Source organism: Ciconia boyciana, chromosome 22 (assembly GCF_034638445.1).
Source record: "Ciconia boyciana chromosome 22, ASM3463844v1, whole genome shotgun sequence".
In the NCBI taxonomy this organism is placed as follows: Eukaryota; Metazoa; Chordata; class Aves; order Ciconiiformes; family Ciconiidae; genus Ciconia; species Ciconia boyciana.
The window spans coordinates 7,121,204-7,138,044 of NC_132955.1; the positions used below are offsets into that span (position 1 = coordinate 7,121,204).

The 16,841-nt window shown below is 40.3% G+C and overlaps 1 pseudogene; it reads right to left on the bottom strand.

The window, feature by feature from the left end:
* Nucleotides 1-3,041: 3,041 nt before the first annotated feature.
* Nucleotides 3,042-6,176, bottom strand: LOC140662652 (olfactory receptor 6B9-like; annotated as a pseudogene).
* Between the last annotated feature and the right edge of the window lie 10,665 nt (nucleotides 6,177-16,841).

The following is a 16,841-nucleotide window of genomic DNA, read 5'->3' on the forward strand; positions in this document are numbered from 1 at the left end:
CTGGTAGCCAGATGAGATATTCCAAGAATTTAAAACACCGATAGCTGTCTATGTTGAGATAAACTCATCTGTTCCCTTTATGTCAGAACTACTTCTCATCTGTGTTTGAGCTAGCTATCTCAATTTGTGTAATAGACAAAAGGCATGTATACACTAGATCTAGACAGTAAGTCAGCTTCTACGTACAGTTCACCGGATTTGTTTTAGGTGTCTGCTTAAGACCATAGCATAACATGATGCTGTGGCAGATCAAAGACCTACTGGGATAATGACGAAATATATGTGCCTGAGCATTAACGCTGTTTCTTATATCATCATAACCAGAACATCTTTTAAATGAGAATAGTCCATCAGTCCTAGAATAAAGATAATTATCCAAACCATGTAAATAATTCCTACATCTTCTTTAAATTTTCATCTAACATGAAATAAATAATTAACTAAAGAAATAATCCTTACTCTGATACTATGTTTGTCAATCGGTTTCACACAGAACATGTACATATGACAGTAAACCACATAACTACAAGTATCCATGGCAAAATCAATGACTGAGGAACATCTCAAATGAGATTTCCCCACACACATTGTGTTAGGTGCCTACAGTAATAAGACTGACAGACAGAAGACCTTCTGGATAACTGCACCTTCTCACTCAAGAAGTTGAGGTTGAGCATCTCAGCTAGATAACTTTGTTGATGTACTTGTTAATGTGTGAATCTTATCAGTTTCAGATGTCTACCATAAGGAAAGGGTTAAATGCACCATAGAAGTTCCCCTCACTTCTCTCCATTGACAAAAAAAACCAACAAAAAACAAACACACCACCAAAAACCAGTTAGCTTACATGTCGACTTCTACACTGGAGAACTGTGATTTAGCTAGGTAAATATAAACTACTAAAAGGAAGGTGCTTATCTCTCAATCATTCTAGAGTTCTTTTCTGTCTTCAGAGGAAAAAAAAGAAGATAAAAAAGAAAAAAGTAGTCCTATGATGTCATTTGTCTTACCTTTATTCCATGTCTACCATATGATGAGAAAAACTACATCCTAGCTCTCAGCTGGCCATATCCCATAGGTGTCCACTGTAGTGGAGGAAATGGGCAGCTGAGCAGCTACGGACGACATTTCATTCCACCTCTCAAAGGAGGTGTCTTGTCTGAGTTGCCTTAGTGACTGTAAAGGAAGTGTGGGTATTCAGACCAAATACCAAAAGTTGAGGAAAAAGATGAAATAACTTCATCTTAGCACCATCACTCATCTGGTGACTTTGGTATTCTGATGTAATAGATGACATTTATTTTCTTTGCTTACTTTTTGCTAATTATGTTATGTTTATTTAAGTAAGGACTGTCTTGTTTAGGAAAAGCTCTGTGACAGCCGGTATGTTGGGGAGGATTCCTCTTGACATGGAACTCAGGTGAGGGCAGTAAAGAGAGAGAAGTTTCCACACAGCTAAATGACCCATGGACAAGAAAGGAAAAGAAGGGGACATGAAAAAAAAAAACAAAGGGACACCTTGCAGCATAACAAAGGTTGTGAAAATGCAGAGAAGAGCAGGGAGTAAACACATAGTCTAGCCTCTGATACTGGGGACAGAAGGACTTCCTATGAAGAAAGACAGGACAGTGGCCTGAAACCAACACTAGAAAAGAGATCCTCCTGCAAAGATACTGTCTCCTACAGTGAAAGGACATGTTTATAAACACATTGTACTTCTATTTAATGCAGATTATTTTGAGACTTTTTCTATTAAGAAAAGCTCATAGACGTTACGTATTTTGCAACAAGGTCTGTCATTTAAGTGTAAAAAGCCTGCTGTTCTTTTGGAGTGCTTAGTAAGTCCAGACAACAAAACAATGATGGGGGAAGATACCTGATTCTAAGGCAGTGAAAGGGGAGTATCAGGAAGTTCCCTGGGGTGAAAGATATTGAAAGATACTGAGAGAGGGCTGCTGACTTACAAGGTGTCATGTACTAAGGATGTAGTTACCATATAAGGTTGCAAAATCAGCAAAACCAAAGCAAATGTGAAAAAAATAAAATTAAGATGACTTGTTTATCTGGAGGAAGAAAAGGGATTATGCGGGGTAGCAAACAATATCATTAGGGTTGTTCTGTGATCCATGCTGAGCAGTCCTGTACTTAATCAGTATAGCTTGGTGTAGGACAGTAAACCTGTTATTCTGATCATATCATGTGTTTGACTTGATTTCACTGTCAAAGATCTGGGGTGATTTCTCTAGTGCTGGTGAGAGAACTCCCAAAAGGAACAGAGAACAAACTGAGCTTTCTAACAGACTGCCTCTGGTTCAGATGGGCCATGTGAGGCTAGAATTAAAACCACAAGCCTTCATACATATTCTGTTCTATGACCTTCCCTAGTCCGAGGATAGGGAGAAGATGAGGATTTTAGGTGCAGAAACGTCTGTGACCACCTGTATACATAAAGCAGAGCAGCTTCATCCTCTGTGGCTGGAGTACACCTTGAAGGTGCCACTTGGCATTTAAAAAGAATTGGAAGTGAACACTAAGGAGTTCACAGTGAACACTAACAGTCAAATTACAAGTGTGGAGCAGATAAGTGATATGCGTGAATGCAGCTGTCTTCTTGGGAGATACATGAGTAGTTAAAAGCTTGTGGAATTAATTGATCCTGAGTCTATAACTCCTGCAATGCAATGCAGGTAAAGCCTGACCATTCTAAAAGGAATGAGTGATGAACAGTATGAAATCTAGGCATTCTGGACCACCTAGCAAGAAGAACAGAATTACCATCTACAATATTTAAGAGTCAAATGTTGTCAAATAGTCAAAATAAAGATAAACTTTTTATTAAACAAATTTTAAAATAAATTTTGACTTCACTTAAAAAGAGAGGACTGTATCTGAGGGTGTGGAATCATAGCATCATAGAATTGTTGAGGTTGGAAGGGCTGGGCAAGCTTGGCAGTTGCATTGGGTCTACATGCAAAGGTTTTGGTAGTGGGGGGGGCCTGCAGGGTGGCTTTTGTAAGAAAAGACCAGGGGCTGCCCCCATGTCAAACAGAGCCAGTTTCAGCGAGCTCCAAAACAGACCCACCGCTGCCCAAAACTGAGCCAATCAGCGAAGCTGGTGGCACCCCTGTGATAGTGTATTTGAGAAAGGGTAAAAACACTGTGTGGCAGATTTGAGAGAGAGGAGTGAGAGAAACAGCCCTGCAGACACCAAGGTCAGTGAAGAAGCAGGGGGAGGAGGTGCTCCATGCACTGGAGCAGAGATTCCCCTGCAACCCATAGAGAAGACCATGGCGAAGTGTGTTGCCCCCTGCAGCCCATGGAGGACCGTGGTGGAACAGGTAACTACACTGCAGCCCATGGAGGACCCCAGGCGGCAGCAGGTGGAGGTGCCCTGAAGGAATCTGCAGCCCATGGAGAGCCTGTGCTGTAGTTGGCTCCTGGCAGGAACTGCAGCCAGTGGGGGACCCATGCTGGAGCAGTTTGTGAAGAACTGTATCCAGTGGGAGGGACCCCATGCTAGAGCAGGGGAAAAGTATGAGGAAGGAGCAGCACAGTCAGTATTATGAACTGACTGCAACCCCATTCTCCAACCTGCAGCAGCACTTGGGAAGCAGGAGGTAGAAGAGTCAGAAATTAAGAAGTGAAGTTGAGTTTGGGAAGAGGAGAGGTAGAGGGAAGGTGTTTTTAGTTTTGCTTTTGTTTCTCACCATCCTATTCTATTTTTAAGTGGTAATAAATTAAATTAATTTTCCCTAAGTTGAGTCTGCTTTGCCCAGGATGGTAACTGGTAAATGATCTCCCTGTCCTTTATCTCAACCTATGAACCTTTTAATCTTATTTTCTCCCCCTGTCTTGCTGAGGAGGGGGAGTGAGAGAATGGTTTGGTGGGCATCTGGCAGCCAGCCAAGGTTAAGCCACCACACCAATCTCTCCAAATCATCCTCTGAACTGAGGCACTGGAAAGCAGCAAATCTTTCTAGATAGCCATTCAGGTTGTCAGGTCAGGACTCTATGCCCAACAGAGGGGACTCTCCCTATTACTGTGACTTGCCACATCCTTCTGGTACTGCTGTGTGGTTCAGGCTCAGATGGCACTGATTCTTCATTGGATAGAGCATTCAGCCACCTGTCTACTTCGAGAAGAAGAGCCTTCCTCCTCTTGCCAGAAGTCACAAGCTTCCAGCCTTTACTGTCATGATGCTTCCATTACCCAATCTGATATGGATTCACTATGGCTCTCCCTCCTTCTGTACAGTTGGGGGTTCATGCTCTTGTATCTGCAGGGTCTCAGAAGATCCAGTCAATTGATTTTATCATCATCTCTGATATCATACAGTCTGCTGACCTCCTCCCATAGCTCCTTAACTTGTTGACAAAGATCCTCAATCAGCATACACCTCTGACAGACACAAACATCATCTTCCAGCTTCAACAAGAGACAATAGGAATTCCCTGAGACCTGAAGTGCTGCATGTCTCAGGGAGTGAGTCCCTTTCAAAGGGAGTCCCTTTGAATCTTAAATCTGAGTTTAGACCTCAGATCTCAAATCCCTCAAAGTGAGTCCCTTTGAATCTCAAATCTGAGCTGACACCTTTTTTCCCAGAGGTAATTGCTTCAGGTTTTTCCTTGCTTCAGGGCTAGGGAGATACCATTTTGACAGCTTCAGGACTAGGGAGATATAATTTTGACAACATATTTGCATAATTTATAGCTATCTGGCCTTGCTCCTTCTGTCTTTATGTAGATAACTCTACTCCTAAAGTTAGGATAGCTCTCACCCTAAGCTAGACAAAATGGGAATGGTTTCCTCATGTATTCAGTGAAGGAATGTAAGGTCCTCCAGAGAAAAATTTAGATAATCTTGCCTAACTTTGTCTTTCTGTATGAACTTTTATCTGTTGATTATACAGGAGATCTGACTGCTAAAGCAAAGCTAAGGGCATCTCCCCTGCCCTTAAAACAACATTTAACCTCGTCTTTCCTTAAAACAAGTTATTGGTGGGACTTAAAATGACAGAAGATCATGCATAAGACTGTTTCACTCATATCAGTTGGTACTCTGTAATTCCCAAATTTCAAGAAAAAAATGTTTGGACTATCTTGCTTCAGCTTCTGAAGCACAAACCAGAGCTTTTCATGAAGTGATTTAATCATAAAATCCAATTATTTCTGTATGGTTTTCTAACCTATAAAATCTCTTTAATTAGTCATTAAACCTGCTAATGTTTCTGCAAGGAAAATCTTTTTCTGAACAGGATCTTTTGGAGAGCATCCTTGATTTCCGGGTTCCTCAGGCAATAAATGATGGGATTGAAGAGAGGAACAACAACAGCGTAGAGAGCAGACACGATTTTGTTTGTGTCATGAAGTGGAAGTGTTTTGGGCCTCACATAGATGAAAATGCTTGTCGCATAGAAGACAATGACCACTATAAGGTGGGAGGCACAGGCGGAGAAGGCTTTTTGGCAACCTTGTACAGATGAAATATGAAGGACAGTGAAGATGATACAGGTATAGGATAGAACTACTGTGGAGAGAGGCATCAGGAGAATAAATAAGGCAGCCACAAAATCCATAAGAGCAGCTCTTTCCATATCTGTGCAGGCTACGTTCAAGAGAGGAGAAACATCACAGAAGAAATGGTTGATTATATTGGGTCCACAGTATGTTAGCCGAGAGATAAAAAATACTTTGCATCCAGAAATTCAGAAACCAGTCAACCAAGATCCCATAGTAAGGTAGACACAGACAGTGTATCTCATGATAGTAGAGTAATGGAAAGGCTTGCAAATGGCAACATAGTGATCATATGCCATGACAGCCAGGAGGAGACACTCAGTGTTGCCCAAGCTGAGGAAGAAGTACAGCTGTGTCATGCACCCCATGAAGGAGATTTGCTTTGTCACTGACACAAAGCTCAGCATTGTCTTGGGAAGTGTGACCGTTACATACCAGATCTCCAGGAAGGACAAATTACTCAGAAAGAAATACATGGGGGAGTGAAGGTTATAGCTTGTCCAGAGAGTCAGGATGATGATAATATTTTCTGCTAAAACTAAGAGATATAGAGTGAGAAATATTGCAAAGAAGAGCATCTGCAAGTGAGGATCAATGGGAAATCCAAGGAGAATGAATTCTTTGACCACGCTGTGATTGCTCACCTCCATGTCTCCCATCTACCTCTCTAAAAACAATGACATCAATCGCTTATTTTAGTGATTATAATACATTAGAATACCTTTATCTCTCTATCGTTATACAGTTGTTTTATATCTCTTTCACACTGCAGTCAAATTTGTATTAGTGTTGATACTGCTGTAAATACTAGTTTTATTAATTATTAAAGTATTCAAAGACATGGTATTTAGAACAAAATAACAATAATTCTGAATTCTCTGAGTGACATAATGTCTAACTTCTCCTTGACCTTCTAGAGGGAATTATCTGTTATTATGTCTAGTAATTTTCTAAATCATACAATGAACTTATTTGTGAATTTGTGAACAGTTGCCAGAAAATCAGTCACCATAGATACTTCTTAAAATAACAAAATATTGTCATCACCAATAGCAGTATTTACATAATCATCGCCAATGCATTATTATTTTGTAAAGGTGAAACTTTAAAAAGGTCAGAATTCAAACTGTAACTTTAACATAATTAAAATAATACACATAATAAAGCTTTTAAGATCCATAGCACATGTGTCCAGAAATTGTGGTCTTAATCCAAAATCCAATTTGAAAACTCCTTACGTTGTCTCACATTTTCAAAGAATTTTGAGAAATTTGCCAGATTGTTCTCATTTGTATAGTATATTCCAGTTCTTGTATAAGCAGGGTTCAAGCCTGAATAACTAATGAGTGTTGGAGTCCTCTTTCCTATGATAAGGGCAAGATTCAGTTGGATACACATAGATATGTAGTACCATTTAAGAAACCCCGGAATATCTGAGCTGTCCAAATGGGTATGAAGGATATGACACAAGACTTACAGTAGCCCTGTGCACTTCTGGAATAGCAGCTGGAGGCCAGGCAGAATAGCTAAGAGCTAAGTCTTGTTTCAGGCAATTGAATCGTGTGTTGAGGGATATCACTTGCCCATAAATAGTTGCCTACTACCAGTTGAGATACCACGTGGTACTGGAATTATCAGTTCATTTCAGGTAGACATAACTGAGGATCTATAGGGGACCTCTGCCCTTTTGAAATGACAGCTGGAGCCTGGGCAGGATATTTCTGGGCATCGCAAAAGCAGACAACATATTCAAGTCCATTTTGTTACATTAAATTGGTATCTTGACTTTCTTGTGAATACTGATGTAATCCTTTTCACTAAGAGTAGAAGTTCACAGACTTACAGACTGATTCAGTTGTCTAAATATAGTTATTTACTGTTATTTGAGATAGCCTAGGCTATCAAATATATGCCTCATCATGACCTTCTGAAACAATATTTGGAGGATATCATCTAGGATATCTCAAAGAGTACTAGACACCTACACTTAGGTAATTGAATCTTAACTCCTATTTCACAATTCTACATATAGACACAAAAATTAGGAATCCTTAATCTGACAGCTGAATCACATCACTGCTGTCTAATCAATGGGGAAAAAGAGACACCAGCAAAGTTAAATTCAGATGACATACTACGTATCTGGATGAGCAACCCTGAGGTTCTTTTGTGTTTTTCCTCAATTAACTATAAGAAAGCCAGGGTTGGATTTCCCAAACTTTAATTTCTAAAGTCTTTGAAGCACAATTTTTTTTGTTAATGAAATAAAATCATACAAGTAATAACATGAATAATGTCTTGAAAAAGGTTTCAAAACTCCCTATTCTTGTAGTGTACTATATTAACATTAACAATGCATTAAGTTCTTAAGTGCCTGACTATAGAGGCCCACAGGAGTGTCTTTCATAAGTGTAGGTCCTTTTTCTTAGTTATTATTTGAATGAATCATTATATTTCAGAGGGGAAGGGAAGGGAAGGGAAGGGAAGGGAAGGGAAGGGAAGGGAAGGGAAGGGAAGGGAAGGGAAGGGAAGGGAAGGGAAGGGAAGGGAAGGGAAGGGAAGGGAAGGGAAGGGAAGGGAAGGGAAGGGAAGGGAAGGGAAGGGAAGGGAAGGGAAGGGAAGGGAAGGGAAGGGAAGGGAAGGGAAGGGAAGGGAGTCTGACAAAAAGTATAAAAGATACTGCTTGAAAGATACTGTTGAAAGATACTGCTTCACTTTTTTTTCTTTGCACGAAAATTCACAGAGGTTCTGTGACAAGTAATATTTACTGTGTGGCACCTCACTAAAAAGATTCTATTAAAACACCACCTTTTCTGTAATTGTTTTCTTTTGCTAGCTTTATTAGCTAATTGTTGTGGTTTAGCCCCTGTTGGCAATTAAGTACCACACAGCCGCTCGCTCACCCTCCCTGCCCCCAGTGGGATGGGGGAGAGAATCGGAAGAGCAAAAGTAAGAAAACTCATGGGTTGAGATAAGAACAGTTTAATAATTGGAACAAAATAATAACAACAACAACAACAATAATGAACATTGTAATGAGAAGGAAAACAATGAGAGAGAGGAACAAAACCCAAGGGAAAAAAAACAAAACAGTGATACAACCACTCACCACCTGCCGACCAATGCCCAGCCACTCCCCAAGCAGCGACCGCTACCCCCTGGCCAACTGCCCCCAGTTTATATACTTAGCATGATGTCATATAGTAGGGAATAGCCCTTTGGCCAGTTTGGATCAACTATCAAGGCTGTGCCCCCTCCCAGTTTCTCATGCGCCTGGCAGAGCATGGGAAGCTGAAAAGTTCTTGACCCGTGTAAACACAACTTAGCAACAGCCAAAACATCAGTGTGTTATCAATATTATTCTCATACTAAAATCCAAAACACAGCACTATACCAGCTACTACAAAGAAAATTAACTCTATCCCAGATGAAACCAGGACACTAATATACTACTCAGCAGACTTAAAGAAAGTGTTATTAATATTTATGATAAGAAATACTAGATTAGTAAATACTTATATTTCACTTACAAATTTGAATCCTTATACCAACATTGAATGGACTGTTTGAAGTTCAGAGAGACTGTGCTGCAACATTTATTTATTATTTCTTCACTTTCATGAAGACTTCATCTGTACATTTAGTTTGTTCTTCCAAAGGGACCAATCAAAGAAACAAATTATTTCTTCTCTCTGGCAATAATATTTGTCATTGAGCTTAAAAAAAATACCTCAACGCTGAAAACAGAAGGTCTGGTAATATTCCAGTAGCCAGAAATAGATTAAGCAAATAGGCAGCATTACTGATTTTGATGAATTATTTTTTTCAAAGGGTTGTGACTAAAACTGTTGATGAGATTGCTGAACAAGGCGTACACCTGCTCATTAAACAGATCTTCTCAAAGGCTTCTCTTCTAATCATTGTGAGGCATATAACAAAAAGGTCTGTCATAATCAGCAGAGAAAAAGGGATTTGGGGCTTCACACTCTATTGGTAGGATTTGTCTTTGTCATACCTGACACTGCAGGTGTGACAAGGAAAATACTCATTATTTTCCTTGACATAAAGACCTGTCATGAGGTTGTACCTGTATAAGCTAGTTGTCTTAACAGTGGAGAGAAATAAGCATTGGGTAGGATTTAGCTTATCCCAAAGAAAACAGTTAAGACACAAATTACTTGAATTGTGCTCTAGAAGGGATTGACCTATTACAAAATGATCTTGTACAATTAGCTCAAATGGAGATAATTGTTAGTACTATTAGTGCTGGATGAGATGAATCCCAACCCTGTACAGATTTTCCTAAATTCAGAAGCTTAGCTGAGCTGCCTAGCTAAGAATTTAGTCACTGATCTTCTTATGTGTCAGCAATGAGAAATTGACGTCTTTATAGGTCATTCATTCTGCTCATTATTAGCTACTTCTATACTTCTAAAGTGATTGATTCCCAAAAAAACAGGCCAAGGGGTGCAGAGGGATTTACATTCATTTTGCTCAAGACTAATCCTCCTTAGAATGAAATGTCCAGGACAATTCTGCATAGCATTTCATCTAGATCTCCTCTTAAACCTCTCTGATGCCCTGAGGATCTCAGAAGAAGTCCTTCCTTGTTATTGCCTTTCTTTTCCCCCACCTCAAGTTGCCTGAAATAATTACAGAATTGTATTTCATCCAACCAGTATATTGTTTCTTATAGCATGATGTGAGTAGTATGCATTGTACATCATAGGGATATGTGAGGGTATCAAATCTGCTGGTATAGGGCTGGAATTCAAACTAGTATAATGGAGACCAAACCAGTATATTTTCATTTATATTGCCTAAAAGGAGGGAGCTTTTACATATATAATCCCTAGATCTGTAAATGTTTAGATCACTCCAAAAGGTTGTCCAGATATGAATAAACATACATGCAGTGTCTTGGGATCACACTTGGGAATCACAACTTGGGAATGAAGTGGTGGTAAAGTTATTGATAATGTAGAGTCATCCTTAAATACTTCTGTTAGAATAACCTGTATCATTTCAGAAGAGAGTGGTTTTTTTCCACAAGCACTCTAGAGACAGCCCAGATGAATGACTGTATTCTCACAAAAGGAATTAAGCAGATGTTAGAACAATTTGCATTATATACCAAGAGGTTAATTTTATTTTTAACAATATCCTGAATATTGAAGAGACCTGGCCTTGGATTCAGTTCATCTATGTAGATGTAGATGTCTACATCTCAGAAAATCATTTAGATTCCCTTTGCACTCAAGTAGACAGAGAGAGGCACCACCAAAATGTGATTCATCTGTTCTGTTTTGTTCTGTCTTGTCTATAATATGTAACTACTTTAGGATGAGATGGAGTATGTCCAGGAGTATGTCCTGGAAATAATTTTTTCTCTTCAGCAGCTACAAAGTGAACCTAGAATCAGTAGTTCAGACTAAGACAGTGAGAATTCATCACGTTTAATTTTAGTAGAGTAGATACATACTTAAATGCCTGGAGCCCAATACACCCAAGTTTATATCAGAAATCTCTGTGAGGCTGCCGTATAATACAAGACCTTTAGAAGATGCATATCTTCCTAGCTTGACAGCTGCAGGCCAACAAATTACCCAAGATCATCCAAAGCAACACTAGTCACTTGAGTCCCATTCTAGGTATCTACAGTAGAGGTGGACATGTGGTGGACATGTGGTGGACACGTGGTGGTCTCAGTGCCTGTCATAGTCAGCTGAAGCCTGGTCAGTGCCATCAGTGGAGTCTATAGAGTCATTCATCTCATCAAAAAGTAGATGTCTGTTTTGGACTCACTCATTTCAGTTTCCCAAACTGGTACTCTTTGAGATTCCTGATAATACCTGGGACTTCCATATGAAATTGGAAGATTTGATATACAACCTAGACGATGCCTATACCCTTGTGGAGTGCATTGGGATGATCTACTGTATCTCAAATGACATGAAATTCCTATTTGTAAGCAACTAAATTAGCTACTACATTTGTTCAGATGAATAATTCTTTAAACTTCATTGATTATTGATCATATCTCCACTGACTATAATGAAAATTTAGACTTGTAGTTGTGATGATGACAGATAAATTTGCTAACATCTACTGCAAGATTTAATTGTATAAATGTTACTTTCTAGTGTCTTATATGTCTCTGTCTCAAAACATTTTCATAGGACTGGCAGAAATCACTGTACCTTTCTTCAACTGGAGCTGGAGTTTTCTCTCAAAATAAAGATGACACTAGATGACTATGCAACTTAGTCCTGTCCCTAAAATTAGGTAGATGAATCTCACAAAGGAAATCTGAGTTCATTTCATGGCTCTAGCCACATGGTAATTTCAATACTGACTGATCTTCACTATAGATATAGTATCTAATACTGTATCACCTAATATACTAAATTTAGGGAAAAACAAAGGTCAAGACACATGAAAGATCCTTCACACAACTATTCTGCCATATATTAAAGCTGAAATTTTATTTGTGGAATTCTCCTCAAATAACTTTAGCAATCCAAAAGTTCCTGAGTCATGTCAAAGCTAGTTGTCCCTCCTTTCATAATTAATGAAGAAACAGAATTACCTCCAGAAGATGTGTTCCCCAAACCACCTAAAACATCTTGCCTAAGAAATGAGCCATCCTTCATATCTGGCTATTTGTATCCTCTGCTTACTAGTGACTCAGGGTGAAACAGCTAATTTTAATGGTTAAAACTGAGCAAGAGGAATCTCATGTCATAAGACAGCAGTATAAGACAAGGATAAATGTGATGTTAATGTCCCTGCTTTTCTTTGTTGACTAATTTAAGCTCAAGCCTTTGTATACCTAATTTAACTCAAATAACTAGATAACTGCAGTACATGAGGTAAATCATTCAATTCCTGTTGCTATGGATACTGGTTCTCTTTCCCTACCCTTTCCACCTGAACCCATATTCTCTTACTTCTTTCTACCCAACCTGAAGAAATCTCCACTCCTGGAGTGGAGATACCATACTCCTATGGTATTTTCTTCATCTGATAACCATAATGTTTCATTTTCATTATTTCCTTTGTTTGTCTTCACCTGTACACACATGAATTAGTGGTGACCAGTTAATTAACTTAAGTTTTTCTCCTCTTCATTCAAACCAAAGATCTCCATTATAGTCTTGTAATACCGTTTTTCAGGTTGCAAATGAGATACAAAGAAAGAAACAGCTTGACTAGCAAAACAATTAGAGAGTCAAGGAAATGATGAATTCTGAATTCAGCAACTTCTTTCTTGGACTGCGTTTGCAAAAAATCTTGTATCAACCAATAACATTCAGTTTTCAGCTGCCTGTATAATAATATGGGAGGGGAAGGGTCCAGGGAAGGCCTGAGCACTCAGAAATATGGACCTGGAGATTCAAAAATTTACCTGTTCTGTAAAATGAGACCCTTTGTGTTCTGATAGCAGGATCAGAGATAACATTGGTCTGTTACTTGATGAGGTCAGTCACGTCACAAATAGGGATGTAGATAAAGCAGAGATGTTTAAAGCCTTCTTCACCTCTGTCTTCAACACCAATGATGGGCCCTGGGACCCCCAGAGCCCCTTGCTGGAAGACGATGACTGTGGGGGTGATAAACTCCCAGCTGACTCTGAACTTGTTTGAGACTTGCTGCTCCAGCTGGATGCACATAAGTCTATGGGGTCCAATGGGATTCATCCCAGCGTACTGAAAGAGCTGGCCAATGTTATTGCGGGACTTCTCTTCATTATTTTTCAATGGTCTTGGGAGTCTGGAGAGGTCCCAGACTACTGGAAGCTAGCAAATGTTGTCCCAGTTTTCAAGAAGGGTAAGAAGGAAGACCCTAGTAATTACAGGCCTGTCAGTCTCACTTCAGTGCCTGGTAAAATTACAGAGAAGGTTATTCTAGGAGTTATTGAAAAACACTTGAGTGACAACGCAGTCATTGGTCATAGCCAGCACGGGTTCACGAGGGGAAATTCCTGCTTAACCAACTTAATTTCCTTTTATGACAGGTCACCCATCTAGTTTACCAAGGGAAGCCAGTAGATGTGGTGGGTTTGGATTTTAGCAAAGCTTTTGATACTGTCTCTCACAGTACCCTTCTGGACAAAATGTCCAGCACACAGCTAGACAAGTCCATAATACGTTGGGTGAGCAATTGGTTGATGGGTCGGGCTCAAAGGGTCATAGTAAATGGGCCTACATCAGGCTGGTGGCCAGTTACCAGTAGGGTTCCCTAGGGCTCAATTTTAGGGTTCCCCAGTGCTCTTTAATGTTTTTATAAATTATCTGGACACAGAAATCTTTCAGCTTGACTATGCCCTTAGGTTACACCATCATGCAATGCAGGTACATGCAATAAGTGTTTTCCTCTACATAGCTACTCCCTGTAGGCACATATAGTCTAACCTCCATTATCAAACTACCATGCTTTTTGTGATTCAGTGACTGCAAAATGGACACCTAACCCAATTCAGCTCCCTGTAAAAAACATATGTGTAAAGTTTCACATTCTGTGTGCACATTACACTTCATCATCCCCAGATCTTTGCTACACTTTCTCTGGCTATAGTCACGAAGACACGTCAAGACAGAACAGAGCTCCATTGTCACACTGAGATTATAGTGCAAATTCTCCTGGAAACCATACAGAGGCATAGGAAAGACAAAAAGATAGTTGTGAGCAGTCATCATGGATTTACCAAAAGGCAAATCATGCCTGACTAATCTGATAGTTGCCTATGATGGGATGACTAGTTCCTTGAATGAGCTGAGCTCAGTGGATTATTTTTACCTTAGCTTTAAGAAAACTTTCACCATAGCCTGTCATTGGAAAGATGGGTCTCAGATAGGTGAATTATAAATTGGCTGAAAAACTGACTAGACTGCAGAATTCAGCAGGTGGTGATAAACAGTACAAAGTTCAACTGGCAACCAGTATCATTCCTCAGGAACTGGTCTTGTGGCTGAAACTTTAGTGTTTTCACTGAAAATCTGGACAATTGCATGCAAGGAACCCTCAGCTAGTTCACAGGTTATACAAAATTAGGGAGAGTTTTGAATATGTTGCATGGCACAGCTGCTATTCAGAGGGACCTCAACAGTCTAGGGAAATGGGCTGACAGGAACCTCATGAAGTTCAGCAGAGAAAAATGCAACGTCCTGCATCTGGAAAAAACCCCAAACCCTCATGCAACAAGACAGGCTGGTGCCTGACTGACTATGAAACAACCTCCCAGAAAAGCATCTGGGGATCCTGGTTGACAGCAAACTGAACAGGAGTCAGTAGTGTGCCCTTACAGCAAAGGCAACCAACCGCATCATGGGCTGCATTTCTAAGACAGTAGCCAGTGGGATGGTGGAAGAGATTCTTCTCCTCTGTTAAACACTTGCAGGACCCCAGTCTGCAGTATTGTGTCCAGTCTAAGGTTCCCCAGAACAAAAAAAGACAGTGACACATGGAGTGGAGTGAGTCTAGTGAAGGACCACCAAGCTGGCTAAGGGTCTGGAGAAGAAGACATACAGGGAGAGGCTGAGAGAGAAGGGCTTGTTTATCCTTAAGAAGTCAAGGCCCAGGGGAGTTCTGATTGTCTACAACTCCCTAGCTGGGGGGAGGGGGCAGGGGTAGAGAAGTTGGAGCTACCTGCCTGGAGGTACTCAGTGGCAGGACTAGAGGCAATAGAGAACAATTTGGAACACAGGAAATTCCTATTAGATATAAGGAAATTCTGTTTTCACTGTAAGGATGGAACTTGGGCCCAGATTGGTGGTGGAATCCCTGATGAGATATTCATCTCCTTGGAGATAAAAATTCAACCTCATATGACACTGAGCAAGCTGAATTATCTTCAAATTTGGCCCTCCTCTGAGAAGGATGTTGGAATTCCAGGGGTCCTTTTGAACCTGAACTGTTTTATGATTCCATGATTCTGAAGTTAGCAAATAATCACATACATGTGCAGACATGCTTGACTCTTATCTGTGAAGTGGGACAGTAAGAATGAAGAGACCAGCAATGACAGAATGCATGCTGGGAAACTTTGAGAATAAATTAATTGAGCCAATGCAAATTAGAGAAATAAAGCAATAGCACAGAGGATTAGGGACAGTTTCAGTAAAGGAGTAAATACAGTTTGGGTAGCTAGGTGTAGATCTAAATGTCCCTGAGAAGAAGCCCTAGTTATCCTCTGAACTCTGAAGATACTGATATTTTTACATTTTGCCTGAATGTGCTTAGTTCAAAGTTCAAGTGTTTGAAAAATGTGAAGGCTTTACTGCAACCTTCCAGAATGGTGTTTCATGGTATGAAACTGAGAGCACGTCACACCTATAAACTCTTGAAAAACTCCACAGTTCCACAGAATAAGGAACAAAAATTAAAATAGTTTTATCTATTCTATGTGGAGCAGACCCTAATGAGTTTTGGCTGAGAGAGAATTATTTAGTTCCAAAAGGGAGCCTGCAAATGAATTTACATTTTAAACATATGTGTGATACTGGAACAAGTCCAAGTTATTTGATATAAAAAGCTTTATAAGCATTATAAATCATTAATATATAAGCAGTATAATGCTTATAATGTTTCCTAAGCACTTTGTGACCTGTCTTGAGGATTAATCCCTATTCCCCTGAAAAAATGGACTAGAATAGTATATATCCACATGGCTCACAGTGGATCACTCCTTTAGAGTAAATTCCCATCCTAAGTACCTAGGAGGTGATTAGAGTCAATGAAGCTCTGGGCAATATAAGCAACTCGGAGAAGCATCACGATCGCTAGCCATTGTTCTTGTGGGGGACTTCAACTTACCAGATGTCTGCTGGAAATACAATACAGCCCAGAGGAAACAGTTTAGGAGGTTCCTGGAGCGTGTGGCAGATAACTTCCTGACACAGCTGGTGAGGGAGCCAGCTAGGGAAGGGGCCCTGCTGGACCTCTTGTTCACGAACAGAGAAGGACTTGTGAGCCATGTGATGGTTGGAGGCCGTCTTGGGCAGAGCGATCACGAAATGATAGAGTTTTTGATTTTTGGAGAAGCGGCGAGGGGGGTCAGCAGAACTGCCACCTTAGACTTCCAGAGGGCAGACTTCGGCCTATTTAGGAGACTGGTTGAGAGAGTCCCCTGGGAGGCAGCCCTAATGGGCAAAGGAGTCCAGGAAGGCTGGACATTCTTTAAGGAGGAAGTCCTAAAGGCACAAGAGCAGGCCGTCCCCACGTGCCGAAAGACGAGCCGGCGGGGAAGAAGACTGGCCTGGCTGACTAGAGAGCTCTGGCTCGAACCCAGGAAAAAGAGGAGAGTCTATGACCTCTGGAAGAAG